At 37.7% G+C, this 6243-nt stretch overlaps 1 long non-coding RNA gene across 1 annotated transcript; it reads right to left on the bottom strand.

Moving 5' to 3' along the window:
• Positions 1-202: 202 nt before the first annotated feature.
• On the bottom strand, positions 203-2137 carry LOC125473319. Its single transcript, XR_007255229.1, has 3 exons — positions 1872-2137; positions 1384-1774; positions 203-585 (listed from the first exon to the last, which is right to left on the bottom strand). It is a non-coding gene; the product is annotated as an uncharacterized LOC125473319 (long non-coding RNA).
• Between the last annotated feature and the right edge of the window lie 4106 nt (positions 2138-6243).

The raw sequence follows: 6243 nt of genomic DNA on the forward strand, positions 1-6243 counted from the left end.
TTTATTTATTTTTATTTGGTTTGCAGGTTATAATTTGTTGATCTTGAGAGCAAGTCCATGATGGAACCACCGACAGGAGGATTGCCGTTATGGGTTTCTTTAGCAGAAAAGGGTTATTATGAATTTAAACCTACAGTTTGTGCCCTTTGCTGTTTGAAGACCCATGATCTTTTGGAGTGCACCGAACGAGAATATTTTCCTCAGTTTGTCCAAAAACATATCAATATGAGAATCGACTCCAAAAGGCATTGGAACAATCCATATTCAGAGTTCTACACTACAAGTTTGAAAAAAACATCTTGAGCAATTTTGAGCAACCTAATGTGCCACAAAAGCTCTCAATGGAGGACAAACTTTCAATATTGTTGGAATCAATTGAGTTGTGCATTGAAAGAACCCATCAAGGATTTCAAATTCAAGCATCAAACTGCAGGAACAACTTTAATGATCAGGAGGAGACTCTCAAGAACTGAGGAGCACTCTGCCAGCCATTCACGCCCAAGGGAGGAAGCAACACATTCGGATCTCTTCCCAGAACCGAGGGCCACCCATGCTTATGTGCCACTAAAACCCTTCCCACGAAGGCTGCACGAATGCACATAAATTTGATGTGTTAGAAGCTATTCATACAAAATCAACATATTGTACATCACAAGGCAGTGGACCTACACAGTCCATCAAACTCGAAGAAATGCCAGATGAGTCCTATGAACAGGCAAAAATCTATATGGGAAAGAAGACACTTATTGACAGCCAAGTTCCTCATAGAGAAATCCAACCATTGCAAAAATTGTGGGTGTTAAATATAAGGTGGAAGCCAATTCAACAGATACCAAAACCTTACAAGAAAGATTCAACCAATGAATTCAAATGCACAGTTCAAGTCAATCCTTACCTACTGACACTCTATGATGCTGCTAAGCAGTGGTTAATTTTGAAGGAACAAGTGACATGATTATTAGCCTCATTCCTCTACGTCTAGCTATAGACGTTAACTAAAGCATTAATTAGGAGGCAACCCAATTTTCTAACTCTTTTCTTTTTATTTCGTTTATTTTATTTTCCTGCTTTTATTCTTAATTACAAAAATCGAAAAAAAATAAAAAAATCAGAAAATTGAAAAAATAAAATTTGCAATTTTTAATTCATGTTATTTTTCTTTACTAATCTAATTAGGTTTTTGAGTTGTGATTGCAGGTTGCATTCGGAACTGATTCGGTCTAATCTCAACTACTCGTGAATTCATACATTAATCCATTCATCTCAGTATGCATTCAACCATCCATTCATCACAACAAAACTCATCATCACATTCATAAGAATATTCTTGGGAGTCAAATTAAACACAAATGGAAGCACATGATGAGGTCCAGGGATACTCACAGTGGGGATGCTGAGAAGACCTCTATGCTAATGGACCCCTTTCACTCTCTCACTCTCTCACATTTCAATTAAAAAAAATACTTCAATACAAGTTTTGGGGGTGGACCAAGTAGCACAGAGGAGACGAGTTCTCAAGCTAAGTTCAGATGCAGATTTTTGCACGAATTTTCCTCGGCATTCATCATCAGGAGACATGCACAACAAAGGGACAATTATGAGCATGCAAAGATATATTCATACATGGGTGCACGAATACACAAGGACACTGAGACAAAATCATTCACACAAATTCACATAACCTATTCATCTAAATCGTGGTTGATAATATTTACCTTCGATTCTACCTTAAGATCTGCGATTTGGGTTGTTTTCTGCTGTGGATCCGAGAGTCCTGCACACGATATACGCATGCATGAAGTACATCTCATCTTTCTTCCATTTCATCTAAGCATAAGCACAAATATCGCAGAAGGAGAGAGCATTTTTACCGTGCATTGAGGACAAAGAGTACAGTGATGGCTGTACTGAGATGGGATGGATCTGGTGGTTGAGCAAGGCGAGTTTGTTTCAAGTTTAGGGGTTGCATGTTGTACTTCGAATATGAGCTATAGTTATGGAGGTACGGCTAGAAAGCAGCGGTTTTGTGCTAAGGTTTGAGAGAAATAAAGAGAGAGGAAGAGAGCTCTCATGGCTCTGGGCTCGAGATGGCGGCTGAGAGCTTGTCTCAGAAATGAAAGATGATGGAAATGGCTGTCTTAAATTATGTGGTGGAGCTTTAGAGCACTTCCAGCATGGTGGAGGCCCTCTAGGGCTATCCACTATGTTATCAACTCAATAAACAGTAACTGCCCTTCATGAACAGTAAATGTATTTTTCAACTCCACCCCTGCACTTGAATATCCTTGACAATTGGTAATAAAATATTACTATTTTATTTATTTATAAAATAATACAAAATAATTTTATTTCTAATTTCTAAGGGTGGGCGTGGTTTGGTTTGGTGCAGTTTTGAGTGAAAACAAAACCAAAACCTCAAGTTTGGTTCGGTTCGGTTTGGTTTCAAACGGTTTTGGTTTTGGTTTCATTATTTGAAAAAACTATTATGGTTACCTAGTTGATGACAACAAAATTCACATCCACAAGCACCACAACAAAATAATTCAACTTGAGGCAACCAAGTTAATAAATTCATGTTCACAAATCCAAAATACAAGTGCAGTTTGAAGAGCACTTTTTGTTGAACAAAAATTAACAACGTTTGCATATTTTTAGATGTAGCATATTCAATAAGTTGGAGACGATCAAGTACTGCAAATTAATATGTAAGTCAATAAATAACCCCACACGGACATATAAGTATTTTCCTTTGTTAGTGATAGTTATGATTATGAAATAACCCCAGACGGACATATAAGTATTTTACTTTGTTAAAAGGAATTGGAGAACCGAGAACAACTCATCATATATTTGAATACTTGATAAAATGACTTCAAACTCATATAGGTATAATAATCACGAGAGATTAAATTCCAATCACATCTTCTTTCATGTCCTTTAAATCCAACAAGTATGACTTTTCACCACCACAAAGGCCAGATGACATGCTAATTATTGCATTAGGTACAGTGGTAGAAAATATTTTTGTCAGGTTGCATTGTGGGACTTGATTGGAGGTTATCGATTTTAAAAGAGGAAATATGTTTGACAAAAGAAGCTTCCAATTAAGTAGGACAAAGACAACACAACTTATTAAGAAATTTTCATCTAGAAACACCCATTGGAAAATTGATAAATTGAGCAATCGATTGCATACAATGCCTTCAAAAAACTGCAAAAGCAATGTAAGGCATCTGCTACACAAACGCACATACAAAATATATGTATACTAAATTAATGTATGCACAATTGCACATTAAATTTTTTATGTAAAAATTTACTGAAATTAATAAATTATACTGGGCAGAAACCTATCTACCCATTATTCCCATGTCACCAATATGCAAATATCATATATGCGTTCAATTGACATTCTAATGTTCATGAACGAAGAAAAATCGAAGACTAACCAAATCCCCTTTTGATTCAAAACCCAACCCTAAACCTAACCTTAAAATTAATCTCAAATCTATAAGTAAATTTAACTAAAACAAGTTATAAATCATAGTTCTTACCACATTAGCACTTTGAAATTTAGAAGCTAGGAGTTGGAAAGCCTGGAATGAAGACAAAAGGAGGCCGGAGGGGAGACCGAGAGAGAGAGAGAGCATCTAGAGAGTGGAGAGTGGAGACCGAGAGAGAGATGAATAAAGTTGAGAAAGAGTGCACAGAGTCTACGAACTAGAAGAAAGAAAGTAAAGGGTTATGTGGCCATGTTATGATGTGGTTCAGTACATACTAAATGTATGGACTCAATGTAAATAACCAATTAGAATTTAACATGTAATTTCGGTTTCGGAGGTCCGAAACCGAAACCAAACCGTTTTTCCCTATTCAGTTTGGTTTCAAACCAGAATCGTTCTGAAACCGCAAAACCAAACCGTTCGGTACGGTTCGATTTGGTTCGTGTTTCGGTTGCGGTTTTCAGTTTTAAGTGCCCACCCCTAGTAATTTCGAATAAGATTTTTAATCGTTCTCATTACGCCACGTGTCATTATCCGAAAAGACAATTATTGGTGATGGATTTCTGATAAGATTTTTAATCGTTTTCGTTGCGCCACGTGTCATTATCCGAAAATACAATTATTGGTGATGGACTTCCAATAAGTTTTTTAACCAATCATGTCGCGACACGTGTCACAATCTGTTTATAATCTTTGAGGATAGATTTCGGTCATATTTTTAACGAATGACGGCATGCCACGTGGCATTATCTACAACCTAATCCTTTATGAATCCTCCATATAATCCACCACCCGTCCTCACAAATCTCACACCAATTTTCTCAAGATCTCTATCATTATGCATAGTTTCTGCTTCATTCTTCACCAAAATCAAAATATATATCATTATTCATAGTTTTTGCTTCCTTCTTTCAATGTTTTCTTCTTCCTCAAGAATGATGTGGGAAATTGATCAGCAAAAGGAAGAATTGTTTAACCAATCAGAATGAATGTTCAATCTCTAGGTGGCCCAAAATGAGATGGAAGATGATAAAAAGCGTAGAAGGAGAAATGACGAAGCAAGAATGACCAGAACCTCACATTCCCGTCGGGTTATCCAAGTTGTGGCTTAGATCTGTAGGCCTAGCCGATCTGCAAACCTTGATAGAAGCAGACAACGACGAGGTACGGAACTCTTGGACGATTATTTTATCCGTAACAGTGCATGCCCTGATATGTACTTTAGACGTCGTTATTGAATGGAACGACATTTGTTTAACAAAATCATGATTGCTGTTTGCAACCATGATTCTTACTTTGTGCAAAAGAAAGATGCTTTTGGTGCTATGGGTCACCTTCCTGAGCAAAAAATTATTGCTGCCTTACGGATACTTGCATATGGAGCATCTGCATACCAAGTGGACGAGATAGTGAAGATCGGGAAATCAACCATTCTTGAATCCCTAATGAGGTTTTGCGGAGCAATCGAATCTATCTACATTACAAAGTACCTTCGAAAACCTACTGACATGGACTTGCAAAGGCTTCCAAAGAAGGGTGAGATGCGAGGATTTCCTGGGATGATTGGAAGCATCGATTGTATGCACTGGACTTGAAAAAACAATCAAAGTACATGGCAAGGCGTTTATGGGGACAGAAAAGAAGCAAAATGTATCATTTTGAGGCGGTGGCATCTTTTGATACATGGATTTGGCATGCCTTTATTGGGGTTCCGGGAGCTCAAAATGACCTTAATGTCCTTGCCCAATCCCCAGTGTTCGACGATGTCCTACAAGGGAAGGCACCCAAAGTCATGTACTATGTCAACGGACATATGTACGACGAGCCATACTACCTAGCAGACGACATTTACCCAAGGTGGTCATTGTTTGTCACACAATGCCACGTTCGCGAAGTGCAAAGGAAAAACAATTTGCAAGCTATCAAGAGGGATGCAGGAAGGATGTGGAGCATTGTTTTGGTATCCTCTAAGCTTGATGGGAAATTGTCAGGGGTGCTTCTGTTGGAAGTATGCCCACAAAGCCACTCATTTGATGTAATAGCTTTTTGGAATACTTATTGTGTTAAACTTTTATATGTTTAATAGAGGGCAAAGCTTATTGTTAATCACTATTTATAGTATCTTGTGTTTAAGCAATAAGGGAATCCAAGGAATGTATTTGATCTAAGAGACAAGTGATTTAAGTTAGTTAAATTAACGAGACCTTTCTCTTATGTTCATTCCTAAAACGTTCCTAGCCATAGGATTGCCAATTGGGCATTGACAATCCGCTAAGGTTAGTATGTGTTATGTCGACTCAAGCGTGAGTATGAACTAGTCTCAAGTCATTTGGTGTTGGACACTAAGGCAAACACATAGGTGCTCGAAAGAGTAATCGAGTACACTGAACAACGATCAAACGAGAGTTCGAACATACATGTCATGTGAGAACTCGATAGTTGCAATATGCAAAGTAGTCTTTTGACCTGAGGCATCATTGATGTCTAATGGTTAGGTCCTTGATCTTTGATTATGTCAACGGCATTCCATTGGAGTGTCCACGGCATTGTTGGGGTCAAGCTATCTAGTCATGTAGGCATATGAATGCACAACAAAGGATCTCTAACCTTTCATGGTGGAAGGAGAATACTCTAAGATATGATTCGAGAGTCTTTGGCCAAAGCATATGAATATGACTAAGGAAGCTTGTTCCAAATGTTATTCAACTGAATCATATAGAGAAGTATCACATTGGATAGT

This window comes from the organism of the source record quoted next, unplaced genomic scaffold (assembly GCF_019419815.1).
Source record: "Pyrus x bretschneideri cultivar Hongxiangsu unplaced genomic scaffold, Pyrus_bretschneideri_v1 Contig82, whole genome shotgun sequence".
Taxonomy (NCBI): domain Eukaryota; kingdom Viridiplantae; phylum Streptophyta; class Magnoliopsida; order Rosales; family Rosaceae; genus Pyrus; species Pyrus x bretschneideri.